Source organism: Hemiscyllium ocellatum, unplaced genomic scaffold (assembly GCF_020745735.1).
Source record: "Hemiscyllium ocellatum isolate sHemOce1 unplaced genomic scaffold, sHemOce1.pat.X.cur. scaffold_302_pat_ctg1, whole genome shotgun sequence".
Lineage (NCBI taxonomy): Eukaryota > Metazoa > Chordata > Chondrichthyes > Orectolobiformes > Hemiscylliidae > Hemiscyllium > Hemiscyllium ocellatum.
The window spans coordinates 494,904-510,452 of NW_026868284.1; the positions used below are offsets into that span (position 1 = coordinate 494,904).

The 15,549-nt window shown below is 42.3% G+C and overlaps 1 non-coding gene across 1 annotated transcript; it reads right to left on the reverse strand.

Moving 5' to 3' along the window:
* Positions 1 to 9,907: 9,907 nt before the first annotated feature.
* trnas-uga (transfer RNA serine (anticodon UGA)) lies at positions 9,908 to 9,989 on the reverse strand. The gene has a single exon. It is a non-coding gene; the product is annotated as a tRNA-Ser (tRNA).
* Between the last annotated feature and the right edge of the window lie 5,560 nt (positions 9,990 to 15,549).

A 15,549-nucleotide genomic window follows, 5' to 3' on the forward strand; every position in this document is an offset into this window, starting at 1 on the left:
AGCATGTGTGGAGAGAAACAGTGTTAATGTTTCAGATCAACAGAAACAGATTGCTATATCATGATGCGGGGAAATGACCAGTTTTGTCAACATTTTTATCAAAATTTCTCATTCGCTGACACCCGTCATTTCGACATATTTGAAATGGTTTCATCGACTGTATATGTGTTTCCGTTGCCTTTCAGCTGCTGAAGGTTTGTGCTTATATTGTTTACTTTTTTCTTTTACTTTGTCTCACTCAGCAGCCATGTCGAATGGAGAATTGGTCCCACCTTTGTATAAATCAATGGAGTCTGTATTTGTCTCTTTGTGTGATGTATGCAACACTCTGTTTCACATTTTCTGACGCTCAATCTGTTCATATTCCTCATTTCCCATTTCTGGTCTTTGAAATGTCTCACATTCGGAGGCAGTGTATTGTCAAGTTGCTGAGAGACTATGTCCTCACGCCAATGGCTGGATTGTGTATAGCTGGGCCCACATTCTCCTGATAATGTATCTGTTACTTAGGGCTGCGGTAAGGAGACATTATTTACTCAACATGTTATGAGTCTTTCGAATTCTAAATGCAACATCTTTTCCTCCGGAAATAAAAGCAGTTTCATCCGAAATATTGGATGACAATGATGTATTTACTGTTGGTGAAAGATCGCTGTCTGCAGAAAATGAAGATGATCTGCTCTTGGTGTCTGTGCTATGGCCACAACATTTTCCGACAAATCTGCAGTGTCTGCTGCCTCAACTCGGTCTTCCCATTAAAAGTAGGAGTGAAGGAACGAGCGCAACAGAAGAGAAGAAAATATTTTTGTGGGACAATGGAGAGAAATTCCAGTTTGTATTAACTGGAAGAAACAACATTCATTGGTGGAGAAAAAAGGAGGGAATAACTCTAGGTGCATCAAATCGCAACAGGCTGAGCTCAAAGTCAGAAAGCTGCGGGATCAGCAATATGACATCTGAAGAGGATGAAACAATGAGCCTTTCAAAGAGTGGACATCTGAATTTGAATCCAAGTTCTCTTGTTTACTAGAGAAGCACTTTAACGAACCGAGTCACAGTGCCTACACTAGGTGCGTGTTCACCATCCACACTTGTATTTCTCTAAGCACTTCATCACAAAAAGTTTGGAAATGTTTTTCTTTTTTGTGTAAAATGTTGTTTGGTGAGAATTGCAATCAATGCCCGCTTTTGCACAGACATTTCACAGTTTAACATTCTCTATTGAAAATGTACAGGGAAAGTCAATGTGCACTTACATTGGTTTCAAACTGTACTGTTCATCTGTTTAAAACGGATAGAATAAGGAGAATGTGTCCATCCTTTCTTGGCACATTGACCGCGTTCACACACCCAGAGGGATCCTCAACCAAGAGGAAGAGGGTTATTGTGGTGAATTGACCTGGAGTGAGTGTGAGCCAGAATCAACAGTGGGCAGTGTAGGCAGACCCATTGGCATCAACACTGAGCCTAACACCACCAGCTCCACGATTACTACCTGCCTCATGCGTTCCAGTCATCATTGCCATGCACTTTTATTTGACTTTCCCACTCCGCTTCTTCACTTGTTCCCGACCTATTGCAGGTGTCTGCTTAGAACCTGACACTTTTAGAAACATGTCTATATCAATGAGATATGCTTCACTGATCATCCGAAGATACCCTGGAGAAGAAGGGAATGACTTAGTTTCTTGAACCTTTCAACTCATGAGCACGACGAATCGTCATGCTGCTGCTAACGATGGATTGCTTGGATTTAGACCCAACAAAACTGAAAAAAACAGCGAGATGATTGGCGTGGGATTTGCCGTGGTAGTTTCTCCGGATATCTGCTACCATAGTCCTTCTAATTGGATGCAAACAATCCATACCTGTTGTAGAAGTGAAATGGAAAGTAATTACAATTAATTGCTGTCTGAAACTTTGTTAAGCTGCTCTCATACCTTGTCTTGAACATGCGCAAACGTGTACAGCAGCAATTATCATCCTGGTAAGGAGTGCAGTTTCCGTCCCCTCACCCTTTCTGTAACAAAAGTACCGCGTTTGCTTTCAGTGCGAAGGAAACACGGTTTGAAAACAAGGTAACACTTATCTTCTGGTGTCACAGTGCACCACGGATTGTTGATGTCGCCTCTCTGTCAAATGAATCCCAAGATAGTCTCTGAAAGGCCTCATTTTGATTTTGTCTGCTGTTTTTCAACGCGAATGAACCAACATCAGAAATCCTGAATCATGCTTTGGTGCAGTTCGCATGTTAGCGACTCAGTCATTTCGCAACAGGAATGAATGGATTTGCAGTCAAACCTTCACACGTGCTCTGAAATCGAAGCCATGTTGGAACTGGAACTGAGAAAGTGATAGACACGAAATGACGTTGTATCAATTACCTCATAGAAGAGCAGGAAAATGTAAACCTGGTCAGGGGAGGAGGTGGGGGACAGCAAAGTGAGACAAGTGGAGGTCTCGTGAAACCTCTTCTTTCTGATTCAGTCAGCAACGAAAGAAGGTGCCTCAGGCAGGATAGCTTTCCCATCTCGAACACCGAACATTCACGTCGAGTAAGGACCTCTTTGACACCTCATTGTTTTGTTCTGCTAATTCTATTTGGAGTTTCTTACCTCGGTTCTAGAAGTGCTTTTGTTTCACCTCCTCGTTTATTCTCCATCCTTCATTCTCAGTTTGTTGGGAAGAACGAGGTGAGGCAGGAATCAGTGCGGATATCCCACGCTGATCATTCTCTGCTGTAACTGTTCATTAATTTTACACCAAAAGCAAAATATTATGAATTGTATTTGGAACTTAAAAGGAAACATGTCGAAGGCCTCAGGCCTAAGTGACAGATATACTATCTCGAGAATGTGAGCCCAGTTCTCCACACTCCAGTCAGCGGGAGGAGAAATTGCCTCATCAGCTGCACTTTCACACTGTCTTCTGCAGTCAGAGTTTCCAAAGACCAGAAATGGAAAATGAGGGATTTGGACAGAGACTGTGAAAGAAGGTGACAATGAACAGACATAGAAAGACAAATGGAAATTCACATTGTGGAAGGCACTGAAAGGGTCAATTGTCCACTTGACATGGTGCTAAGTGACAGAAAGGAAAAGAAAAAGGTAACCATTAAAGCACAGCTTGTCACCAGCTCATGGAAACGGAAGCAGCATTACCGCCATATAAAATCTTTTAAATTTGTAAAAGTGACGGTTGGCAACTAATGAGAAGTTTTGATAAATATGATGATCCCACACATAATACTGAAATTTGCCTGCATTACAATGTTGAAATACCGAACGAACCTGCTTCTGTCGATCTGAAACACTAACTCTACTTTGCTCCATGGATCCTGCCAGGCGCTGAGTTTCTCCAGCATTCCATGTTTTTGTGTCACATTTCCAGCATCCGCAGCTCTTTGTCTTATGTTAACCTGAATCGTGTGTTTGACAAAACATGACCACTTCTCAGCCACATCCATCATTTCCTGCTTTAGGAATGCTGCCACTACGACAAACAAGCACAGGAAAACTCCCACTCTCGTGACTGGAAATCGAACTCGAGCCAGAGCGCTGGGAGCACTGAATCAGAAACAGTAGAGCACCACAGAAAACAACAGACCCTGCCATCCCTTTCATCAGTTACACTGCTGTTGTAAGATTTGTAACTCAGATTGAGGTTTCGGGTGTAGGTTTGCTCGCTGAGCTGTAGGTTTGAGATCCAGACGTTTCATTACCTGGCTAGGTAACATCATCAGTGGGACCTCTAAGTGAAGCGAAGCTGTTGTCTCCTTGCTTTCTATTTATATGTTTGTGCTGGATGGGGTTCGTGAGGTTTGTGGTGATGTCATTTCCTTTTCGTTTCTGAGATGTTGATAGATGGTATCTAGATATATGTATTTGTTTATGGCGTTGTGGGTGGAGTGCCAGGCTGAAGAAACCGACAGCAACCGACGTCACAGTCGAAAGAAAGGACAACGGAGAACTACAAACCTGCGTATACAGAAAACCGACAAACACTGACCAAATACTTAACTACATCAGCAACCATCCCAACACACACAAACGAAGGTTGTCAGAACACTATTCCAACGAGGTACCATACACTGCAGCACAGACGAACTTCGGAAAACAGAGGTGAACCACCTATACAACGTATTCATGAAGAACGGACACTCAAAACGTACAGTCCGCAGATTCCCCGAGAACAAACCACGACAAGCAGACCAAACACAGCCAGAAACACTAACAACCTTACGATACATCAAAGAAGTTTCAGAAATGACAGCCAGACTAACAAGAGCCCTCGGAATCCTAGTAGCAAACAAACAAACACTCTCAAATAAAAACTAGCAAACTTAAAAGACCCAGTACAACTCATGGTCAAAACCAACGTCATCTACAAAATTCCATGCAAGGACTGCCACAAAGACAACGTAGGACAAACAGGAACAAGGTTAGCCACCAGGATACACGAACACCAGCTATCCACAAAAAGACAAGACCCTCTCTCCATCGTAGCCCTACATACGGATGAAAAGAAAACATTTCGACTGGAACAACACATCTATCCTGGGACAGGCTAAGCAAAGATATGCCAGAGAATTCCTAGAGGCTTGGTACTCCAAACACAACGCCATAAACAAACATGTAGATCTGGATACCATCTGTCAACCACTCGAAAACGAACAGGAAATGACATCACTAGAATCCCCAGCAACCCCATCCAGGACAAACCTATAAATAGAAAGCAGGAGACAACAGCTTCACTTCACTGCGAGGTCGCCACTGATGATGTTACCTAAATTAGTCTCGAGGAAAATGGAGTGAGAAGATAAACAAAGCGAGAGAGAGGAAAGCGAGAGGGAGAGAGAAAGAAAGGGGGGAGAAGAATGAGAAAAAGTTAGAGAAGAGAGGAGAGAGAGACAGAGAAACAGAGAGAAGGGAGATATAGAGGGAGGAAAAAGAGAGAGAAGTTCCTTGGATGAGCAAAGGGAGATAAGAAAGGAACAGAGAAGAGAGAGAAGGAGAGAGAAAATTTGAACTTGAGAAGTTGCGACTTTGTCAGCAAAGTCAAGTTAGCAGGATGGAAATTAAAAGAGAAATTAGTGATATATGTAAATGTGTCACCACTCCGCAACATTTTGATGAGGATGATGTTGAAGCCTTCTTCATTTCAATCAAAAACATGGCTAGGCAGATGGAATGGTCCGAGGATTGATGGTAATACGAGTTCAGACTAAACTCGAAGTCAGAGCGAGTAAGGGATTTGGTATGATATTACGTGAGGTGTGAAAAGATTATGAATGAGTAAAACAGACTCCTTTGAGTGCTTCTGAACCGGTACCAGATGTATATCGAGAGCGTTTCTGAAACACAGGTCAGACTTATGTTGAGTTAAAAAGAAATAAACACAATACTTTGATGGATGGATTCTTATTTGGATAAAGAGAGGATATTTCAGGCTATAAGAGAGATAATTCTGCTGGAGGAGTTCAAAAATACATTTTTAGAGATTGCAAGAATTCACGTGGAGGAAACAAAGATTTCGGAAAGTCAGAAGGACAACAGAATTAGTAGATGAGTACATGCTGGTGCATAAGACAAGCTTTTGAACAGATATTCGTCCTGTGAAAGATCCAAATTGGCAGAAGGGGAGATTCTGCATTACTAAACCAAGAACCTTCCTGCACTTGGAAGATATTAGAGCAGGACAAAAAGAAGTCCAAGAGAGTCGAAAGGAGGTGAAAGGACTCAGCTGTTTCCATTCTGGCAAAGTTGAATACGGAAAGTATTTGAATACGGACAGTACTTGTCGTTAATTAAAGCCGTTGTGGAAAATAGAAGTGTTTAAAGAAGCTAAACTGGTGGCACGAGAGTGACACGATCTAACCAGTTGCTGGTAATAAGAGATGGGCGAATATGTACCCTTTCATATCTATTTCCCATGAGTGTTGTAATTTGTGGTATATATGAGCAGAAATTTAGCGTTCCCTTATGTAAGATCACGTTGGAGCCCCAATTTAAGCGGGGAAATTTTCGCTGGGCGTGATAGACAGAGTGTCAGTTCCACGAATTCAGCTTGTGCTTGGAAATGATTTGGCGAGATCCAAATTGGAAGTGACTCCCCTTATTGTGGAGAAGCCCAAGGAAGACGAAGAAACTGAGGAGTTAAAACAGAAATATCTTTCTATTTTCCCAGACTGTGTGTTGAACAGATCCCACTCTCAATAGGCACAGCACCAAGTGACAAGTAAAAAGAAAGATGAAGGAGTTGAGTTTAGGTCAGCTGATACACTACTTGATGTGATTCGTGCAGTGGGCCGAAGTACACAAGACTGTGTTGCAGCTACAACATAGAGAGGAAGTGTTATGGGTAGCACATGAACTACCTATAGGGGGTCCCCGAGGGTGACGACGAAACACGCAAGCGAAATACTAAACATTTCTCTTGGCCTGGAATGCACACGGGATGTGGTTGCTTTTTCTGACAATGTCATACATGTCAAAAGGCAGGTAAGTCTCAGGCGGCAATAAAAACACGCCTTTGTTGCCAATTACCACAGTTGGAGAATCTTTCAGGTGGATTAGAATTGATTGCGTACATCCCCTTCCGAGAAGTAAATGTCAGAACCAGTGCTTGTTGACTACAATGGATGTGCTATCCATATTTCCAATGGCAATTCCTTCCCGAGTATCAAGGCCACAATTCTGGTAGAGGAGTTAGTAGCTTTCTTCACACGCTATGACCTAACTAGTCAGATTCAGTCAGACTAAGGTCAAATTTTACTACTCGACTGTTTAAGGAGGTTATTGATAGCTGAGATACAACACTTTAAATCTAATGCATATCTTCCTGAATCCTTGGGAGCTTTAGAAAGATGGCTTAAGACCTTGAAGACCATGAAGAGAGCATACTGTCAAGATTACCCGAATCATTGGGAAAATGATATCCCATTCGTATTGTTTGCCATTTAGAATGTTCCAAACGAATCCACTCAGTCAATTCCTTTTAAGTTCATATTCGCACATGAAGTGATTGCCCTTTGGAATTAATTAAAGAAACAAATGACAGGGTCAAAGTCGAAGATCACACAATTAAATCATATATCGGAATTGAGGGAGAGACAAAATTTAGTCGGTGATTCAGCAAAACAGCACCCAAAGATGGCACAGCGTAGAATTACGCAGGTGGCAGATAAAAATCTGGGACTCAGAAGTTTTCCCACAGGGATAACGTGTCAGTACTGTTACCAATCATAGGTGATCCCTTTAAAGTTAGGTTTACTGGTCCCTGTGAAAAAGTTGAGTCAGTTGAACTATTTAGCAAAGATGTCAGATAGAAAATAAACTGTATTGGGTATGTCATGTGAACATGTTGAAAACGTATTACACATCAAAGGAAGAACTGGAGGAAGAGTTGTTCGTTACTGCCCAGCAGAGTGAGAAATCGAATTCAGTTGCTTTGAATTTTGATGTACCTCAAAACAGATTCTAAAATGATGAAGTCCTTGAGGAGTGGGATGGATTAGAAAGCTGTCTGTCTCAGGAGCATAGAAAAGGGTTGAAAGATTTTTTGTTCCGGCAGTCATGGTACATGCAAGAATCACATGGAGAGGACGAAAGCAATTGAACACGAAGTAGATGTGGGGAATTCTGCTGCGATAAAGCAGCAACCCTCTCGACTTAATCGTCTCAAAGGCTAACAGGACTAGATGCAGGTGAACACCATGCTCGACGAGAACATCATTGAACCAAGCCAGAGCGCGTGGAGTTCGCTGATTGTCTTAGTTACCAAACCAGATGATTTGTGTTGAATTTCGTGTGGATTATGGAACGGCCAACGCCGTTACAAAATCGAACTCATATCCAATTTCTAGATTAGAGGACTGCATCCAGAAAGTCGGACAAGCCAGTTACATCACCAAGTCGGGCATAATGCGTGGCTACTGGAAGGTACCATTGTCAAAGTTGGTGAACAAATCTCTGCGCTTGTAACTCCATATAGGCTATATCAGTTTAAAGTGATGCACTTTTGAATGAAGAACAAGCCGGCACACCCAAAGACACTTGTACAGAGTTGTGGCCGGGTTGACAAATTGTGTAATCTATTTGGACGATGTAGTGATCCTTAGCAATTCAAGGCATGATCACAAGGGTCTGTTGGCAGAGCTCTTTGAACGACCACGAGAAGCGAAACTGATGACAAACATATAAAAAACAGAATTCACGGAAGCAGAGGTGATGTTCTTGGGATGTAACATCGGTCATGGCAGGTTGAGCACCATCTGGAACGTGAGGACGAAGGCTTCTGAGGAATTGCCATGATCAACCTCGAAGAAAGAGTTTCTTTAATTCTTCAGACTCAGCGGACTCTATCAGAAGTTTGTTCCAAACGGTACTAGTGTAGTGGCATCGTTAACCGATTTGCTGAAGAACAACACAACTTTTCGGTGTTCAGCAACATGGCACGTGGCAATTGACCATTTGAAGTCGATATTAACCACCAAACCAGTATTACCTGCACCAAACATCTAAAAAAACTTTTAAAGTAGCCATCGATGGTCGTTAGAGTTGGAGGTGTACTCCAACGGGAAAAATGAGCATGGGGAAGAACTGCTAGTTGATAACTTTTCATAGAAAATCAACATCTATCAGAAGAAATGCTCCACAATCGAAAAAAAAACTATTGAGTTTGGTACTGGCGTTACACATTTAATGTATGTGCCACGAATAATGGATCGGAGAGGTTATGTACACAGACCACAATCCGCTAAAACGTTGTATATATGTAATAATATGAGACTATTTCGTTGGCTTCTTATGGAAGAGACGTTCACTTTAAAAGTCATGCATGTTGTGGGTCAGTAGAATGAAATCACAGATACGTTATCGCAGATTCAACTGATGGTGTTCAGATGAGATTGTCTTTATTTCATATTTTATATGTTTATATAGGAAAAAACTAAGTCGAAATTGTATGAAATTTATCGATATGTTAGGGTAAAGTATTATTTTTAAAAAATGAAAACATATCTTCATTATGATGGTTCATTGTTTCCTGTAGGGTGAGGTGTTTTAAACATATTAGTGCACGGTTAAGAGATTTAAAAGCAGCAGAACAACCAGACACAGAAACAAGTGTTCCCAATAAGACAACGACATAATCCTGGGTCGAACAATTCAATTCGTTCATTGCCTGGAGACATAAATATTTCGAGTTTGGCCACTCAGTTTAAATTTTAATCAGGAAAATATATAAATTTCAATTCAAATTTTAATTGCGTCTCTTGAAAGTCTTTAAAAATAAACAGGGACCCAATCAGATGCTCTGGGGTATGAGATGGGGGACATTGAACAGTTGAGAGGAGGACTGCCAGGACCTTGCATGTAACAATCTTCTTGAAAAAAATATATATGTGGAAAATAACTTTTCGATCCGTGATCTTTGACACAGAATCTCCCAACAGGGACAAAGAAGAGACAGGAAGATCCGAAGACAAGAACCCACAGCTGCCTGGTTTTGATAAAGAAGTGCTGTTTTGTAAACCTTAACTGGGAGTTTGATTTGAATAGCATTATCGAATGGAACAACAAAATGGGTAATAGAAATACATTGGTTTGTTAATTAATCTCTCTCTTACTTTACAAATGAAGTGCTCAATTTTTACTTCGTGTCGTTCTTGGCCAATCGAATTGTTGCAGATTCCTGTACAGCATAAATCGTTTCTGTGTTACTGGTTTTATCGTAAGCTGGAGGGTTTATGCTGTGTCATAACGAGTCTAAACAAATTTGGCAAAACAAGTGTGCATCTGTGCAGTTCTTTGAGTGAACTGGAGATTTGCACCATTCATGACCTGGATGAAGTGATTCTCCCCGCCGTGATCTGAATCTCCAAAAGCAAAAGGCTGCCCAAATTCTCCGTAGTTGACAGGATTTGAACCTGTGTGGGAATGCTCCAATGGATTTCAAGTCCATCGCCTTAATCACTCGGCCACAACTACAAATAGACGTGCAGAATTGTCATTTCCAGGTCTCTGTCCCTGGGAGCTTAGCAGTAGTGAATCATGGTTTGGTTTATTTGAATTCAAAACCCACAGCTTTCAAATCGATGAAATGTCTGGACAAAGTGGGTCTGGGTGTTCCACCCCGATAGGTGGGATCTATATTCAACTTAAACGACGGCGGAAAATGCAGACAAATACTCAGCAGGTCGAGCAGGATCTGGGCTGGGAAAAGGCGATTCAATGTTTCAAAACTTCTTCAGAACTCCCTTTTCTCCAAGTAGTACTGACAAACCTGTTGACATTCCCCAGAATTTTCTATTTTTTTTTACATTCCCAACATCCACAGTCCTTTGCATTAGCCATTAAAACGATACAGAAATTCCTTTGCGATTCTGGATAAGATTCCTGTTTGGGGAACATTTTCCTGACCACATTAAAATCCCAGAGCTGTGCAGGAAAGAAAACCGATGAAGTATGAGCAGTGAGAGATCCGACCCTGGAACGTCCCAAACCATCAACCACTCGGTTAATGGATGAATGTGTTGACCAATTACGCAACAGAGACGGTAAACTTACTCATTGCACGATCCAAAAACAGTAAATCCTGGGACATTCACTGCAGTGAAATGGCAACAATCCTGTACCAGCTGCAAACACATCCACGTCACAGCAACCAACTTTTCTCCAAAAGGATTCCTGCTCTCTTTGAGGCTTTTTCTTAACTTGTTTGTACCTGAGTCTTCTCGTGGTCTTGTAGCTGTGGCGAGGTTTGAAATCCTGACGTGCAGGAAGGCAATTCCTTTCAATATCTCAGATCAGTTCATGTCCAGAGAACAACAGAGTCAACGTCGCGGCCACTTGAAGACTGGCTGTGTTAAATGGAGCAATCCACCCTTCGTTCACCTCTGATTTCGCTTCCCAAAGAGATTATAAAGTTTTCCAAAGCTGGAGACATGCGTTTACTGTTATTTTTCCTTGTTTTCTTTAACTTAACAACTGGCGATATTTTCCCAAAATATCTTCACAATCCTCCGCCTTGCATTATGTCCAGCGAAGAGCAAACCCCTTTTGTCGAGAAATTACTGAGGTTGGGATTCTTCTCTTTGGAACAAAGAGGTTAACTGGAGACTTTTATGGTCTATTTATAATGATGGGGGAGGGCGCAGTGCGGATGGGTGGGTTGATGTCTGGAGGAAATGTTGCCAACAATCAGGGTCAGTTTCTAGAGGACTGGGACTAAATATATTTAATGAAAAACGAAAAACGAAATTTTCGAAGAGTATATAGAGCCTAATCTTAGGGGAACCATTAATCATTTAAGAGACAGATGAGGAGGACATTCCGTCTTTTAGAGAGTAGCAAATCTGCAGAATTCTTTCCAATGAAGGGCTGTCAAGGCTGAGTATAATCAAGGCTGAGACAGCCGCCCAATTAGTCACTTTGGGAATCAAAAAGAATGGGGATAAGGCGGAAAAGTGCAGTTAACAATTAACCAAATCAGACATGACCTCATTAAAAGGTGGAGCTGACCTGATTGGACGAATGGCTTCCATCTGTTCCAATATTGTATCTGACATTTGGAAACTGCGAGAGACAATTGTGAAGAAAGAAATTGCAGGACGCTGAGAAAAGATGATTGGAGTCAAACTGAGTCAACATTACTTCTTGAAAGGAAAAACACTTGACAACTTCGCCAGAGTTCTTTGATCATATTACAGGCAGAGTTGATCAAATGTGAGTAGTCATTCCATAAGAGAACATATCAAAAGCCATTACATAAGGTAGAAGTTCACGGTGTTGTGTTAAAACAAGGCCAGGATTGTCCGTTGTTTATTTCATGGAAGACACATAATCTGGATTCTTGCAAATTTTTCAAGTTGTAAAAATGTAATTAGTAAAATGGTGGAATGATCAGTCATAGGACTGCAATGATTTATATCTGCCTTAATTACTTGGTGGAATTGGCAGAGTGAAATGTGCCCAGTTTTACTGACGATACACAATGGGTGGGAGGACATTTTGCGATGAGGGCAGCGGAATATGGAAATGGATAGTAACAGGTTGGGTGGGTGGGCAAGCAATAGGTGCACGGAGAAGGTTGTAAAGTTGATAGTTTGGAGAGGAGGGTGATGCACATGGTTGGGAAGGAAATGGCACAGATAGGACAGGTCATAAGGACGGTGCTGAGCTGGAGGTTTTGAAGTGAGGGATGGTGGGGGGGGGAAATATGGAAACTGGTGAAAGCCTAATTGATGCCATGGGTTGGAGGCCCCCGATGAGGAGATTTAGCTTTAGAACATAGAACAATAGAACAATACAGCGCTGCACAGGCCCTTTGGCTTTCGATGTTGCATCGACCTGTGAACTAAGCTCATCCCCCTATATTATCCCATCATCATCCATGTGTTTATCCAAGGATTGTTTAAATCTCCATAATTTCGCTGAGTTAACGACATTGACAGGCCGGGCATTCCACACCCGTACTGCTCTCTGAACAAAGAACCTGTCTCTGACATCCGGCTGCAACCAATAAACCCTCAATTTGTAGTTATGACCACTCGTACAAGCTGACATCATCTTCCTTAGTAAAGGACTTCCACAGTCTATCCTCTATCTAATCCTCTTATAATTCTCGGGAGTAGGTTTGTTCGCTGAGCTGCAGGTTTCATTCAAACCTGCAGCTCAGGGAGCAGACCTACACCCTGAACCTCAACCTGAGTTAAAAAAAACCTTGCAATAACTTGTAACTCTCTATCAAATGCGCTCTCAGACTTCTTATTTCCAATGATGACACACCCAAGTCTCTCAGATTTTCCTGATAAGACTTTTCCTCCAGAACAGGCAATATCTTGTTAATCTCATCTGCAACTTTTCAAATGCTTCCACATCTTTCCTGGAATGGGGCGACCAGGCAGTTCAAAATATTCTAAGTGGAGCCACAGAAGTGTTTTGTATAGTTGCAGCATGAAATTGTAGCTCAGGAACTCATTCCTGTACCAATGAAATCGATAGCAACGCACTCTTTCGCAGTAGCACAGTGGTACGTCCTGCTGTATTACAGTACTACAGACCCACGTTCAATTCCCGCTTCTAGCGACTCTCGATGTGGAGTTTGCACGTTTTCTGTGTGGGTTTCCACCAGATGCTCGGTTTTGCCCTCACAATCTAAAAAAAAGTGAAGTTGAGGTAAAGGTGAAAGTGTAGGAAAATGGGTCGCGCTTCGGCGGCTCGGTGTATCCTTGTTGGGCCTCAAGGCCTGTTTCGACACTATCCGTAAATCCAAAGGAAAATCATCCTGGCTGGAAACTATGTACGTGGACTCCAAGGTCACTCTGCACATCCACATTACCAAGAATCTTTCCATTAACTCAGTATTCTGCCTTCCTGTTATTTTTCCCAAAAGTGAGTCACCTCCCATTTAGCTTCATTGAACTTCATTTGCCACCTCTAAGACCAGTTCTGCAGTTTGTCCAAGCACCCCTGCAACCTGCAACATTTTTCTGCGCTGTCCACTACTCCACCAACTTTAGCGTTATCTGCAAGCTTACTAACCCATCCACTTATGCCTGGTCTTAGTCATTTACGAAAATGGCAAACAACAGTGATCCCAAAACAGATCTTTGTGCCAAACCACTCGTAACCGGATTTCAGAATGAATATTTTTCATTAGCCACGACTTACTGCCTTCTCACACAAAGTCAGGTTCTAATCCAAACTGCGAAATCATCGTCAATCCCATGCCTCTGCATTTTCTCCAACAGCCTAACATGTGGAAGCTTATCAAAGGCTTTACAGACGTCATGTGCACCACATCAAATGGCTACCCTCATCCACATGCTTGGTCACCATCTCGAAAAACTCACGAAACCATGTTGACACTCTGAAATCAAATTATTGCTGGCTGATGGATTATACATGCAATCTCTCATACTCAGTTCCATATTTGTTTTTTTCTTACAAGAAATGTAAGGCTCACTGGGCTCTGATTACTTGGGTCATCTGTATTCCCCTTCTTCAACAAGGGAACAACTTTTGCTATCCTCCAATCTTCGAGTGCTATTCCTGTAGACAATCTCGAAATAAAGATCAAAGGCAAAGGCCCTGCAATCTCCCCACTGGCTTCCCAGGAAATCGTTGGATAGATCCCAGCCGACTCAGGGTTTACTTATTTTCAAACCTTTCAGAATTGTTATGAAGTCCTCCTTGTAAATCTCATTTCCACCCAGGCTAGTAACCTGTATCTCAGATTCTCCTCGGCAATATTGTCTTAAACCAATATGAATACTAACGAAAAATATTCGTTTGGCGGCTTCCTACCTCCTCTGACCCCACACGCAATTCATCACTACTCTCTTTGACTAGTCCTAATCTTACTGTCGGCGTTCTTTGATTCTTCATACACACGTAGAAAGCCTTAGAGATTTCTAAGACTCTATCCGCAAGCAACTTCTCATGTCCTCTCCTGCCTCTTATGGACTCTCTGTACAGGTCGTTCCTAACTAACTTGTAACTCTCAATCGCCCTAACTGAGCCTTCACGTCAAATGCTAAAATAAGCCTCCTACTTTCTGTTGACATGAGCTTCAAGTTCCTTAGTAAGCCACGGCTGCTTCGCTCGACAACTTCCTTCATAACTGACAGGTGTATACTCATCAAGTACATACAATATCAGTTCCTTGAATAAGCTCCACATTTCAATTGTGCTCATTCCATCCGTTTCATTCCACATCTAGTGCAAACTAAATCTTGCAAATTTCATTCTAATTGCCTTTCCCTCAGATTTACTCTCTCCCTGGAGTACATAACTATCCCATTCTTTTGCTTACGTATACATACCGAACTGTGTTCACGATCACCAAATTGCTCACCTACCTTCACATCTAACACCGGGCCAATCCAAACCCAGTAACAAATCCAATGTGGCCTGTGACTGTTAATAAGATGCTGTCTGGCAGCAGTTTATGGACCTGTGTTGAGGATGAGGCAGGAATTCATCAAAGTTGAGAGTGACAAATACTTTTACTGCTCACCTCCCTCTGTTTCCCTCACTCGCAGGAGACTGCTATTATCATTTGGCTCAGCAATTCACAGATGATATCTTTGGCTGCTTCGAAACTTCTGAACACTGTGCACGTGAGTAAAGTAGTACACCAGGACCAGGCTCTAATGAGGGAGCCAAGAAAGTTTGCATTGTCAGAGGGCCGGAACTGACGGAACGGCGCTTCCTCTTTCCAGTGCAAAAGGTTAGTGCTGAAAGGGCAGGCGCTTTTGGACGTTCAGTGCTGAGGGAGCTGACGCTGTCAGAGCATCAGGACTGAGGATGCAGAAACTCTCAGGTGGTTAGTGCTGAAGGATCGGTCACTGAAATAGGATCAATTCTGAGGGAGTGGGCACAGTCAGAGGGTTAGTGTTGAGGGAGCAGGCACTGATGGAGGGTCGGTACTGAGCGAGAGGGTAGAGTCACAGGTTTAGTGCTGAGTAAGTGCCAGCGTCGCCCGTTCAGTGTTGGGAGAGTGGGTGCTGTCGGAGGGCCAGTGCAGAGGGATTATATTTAATTT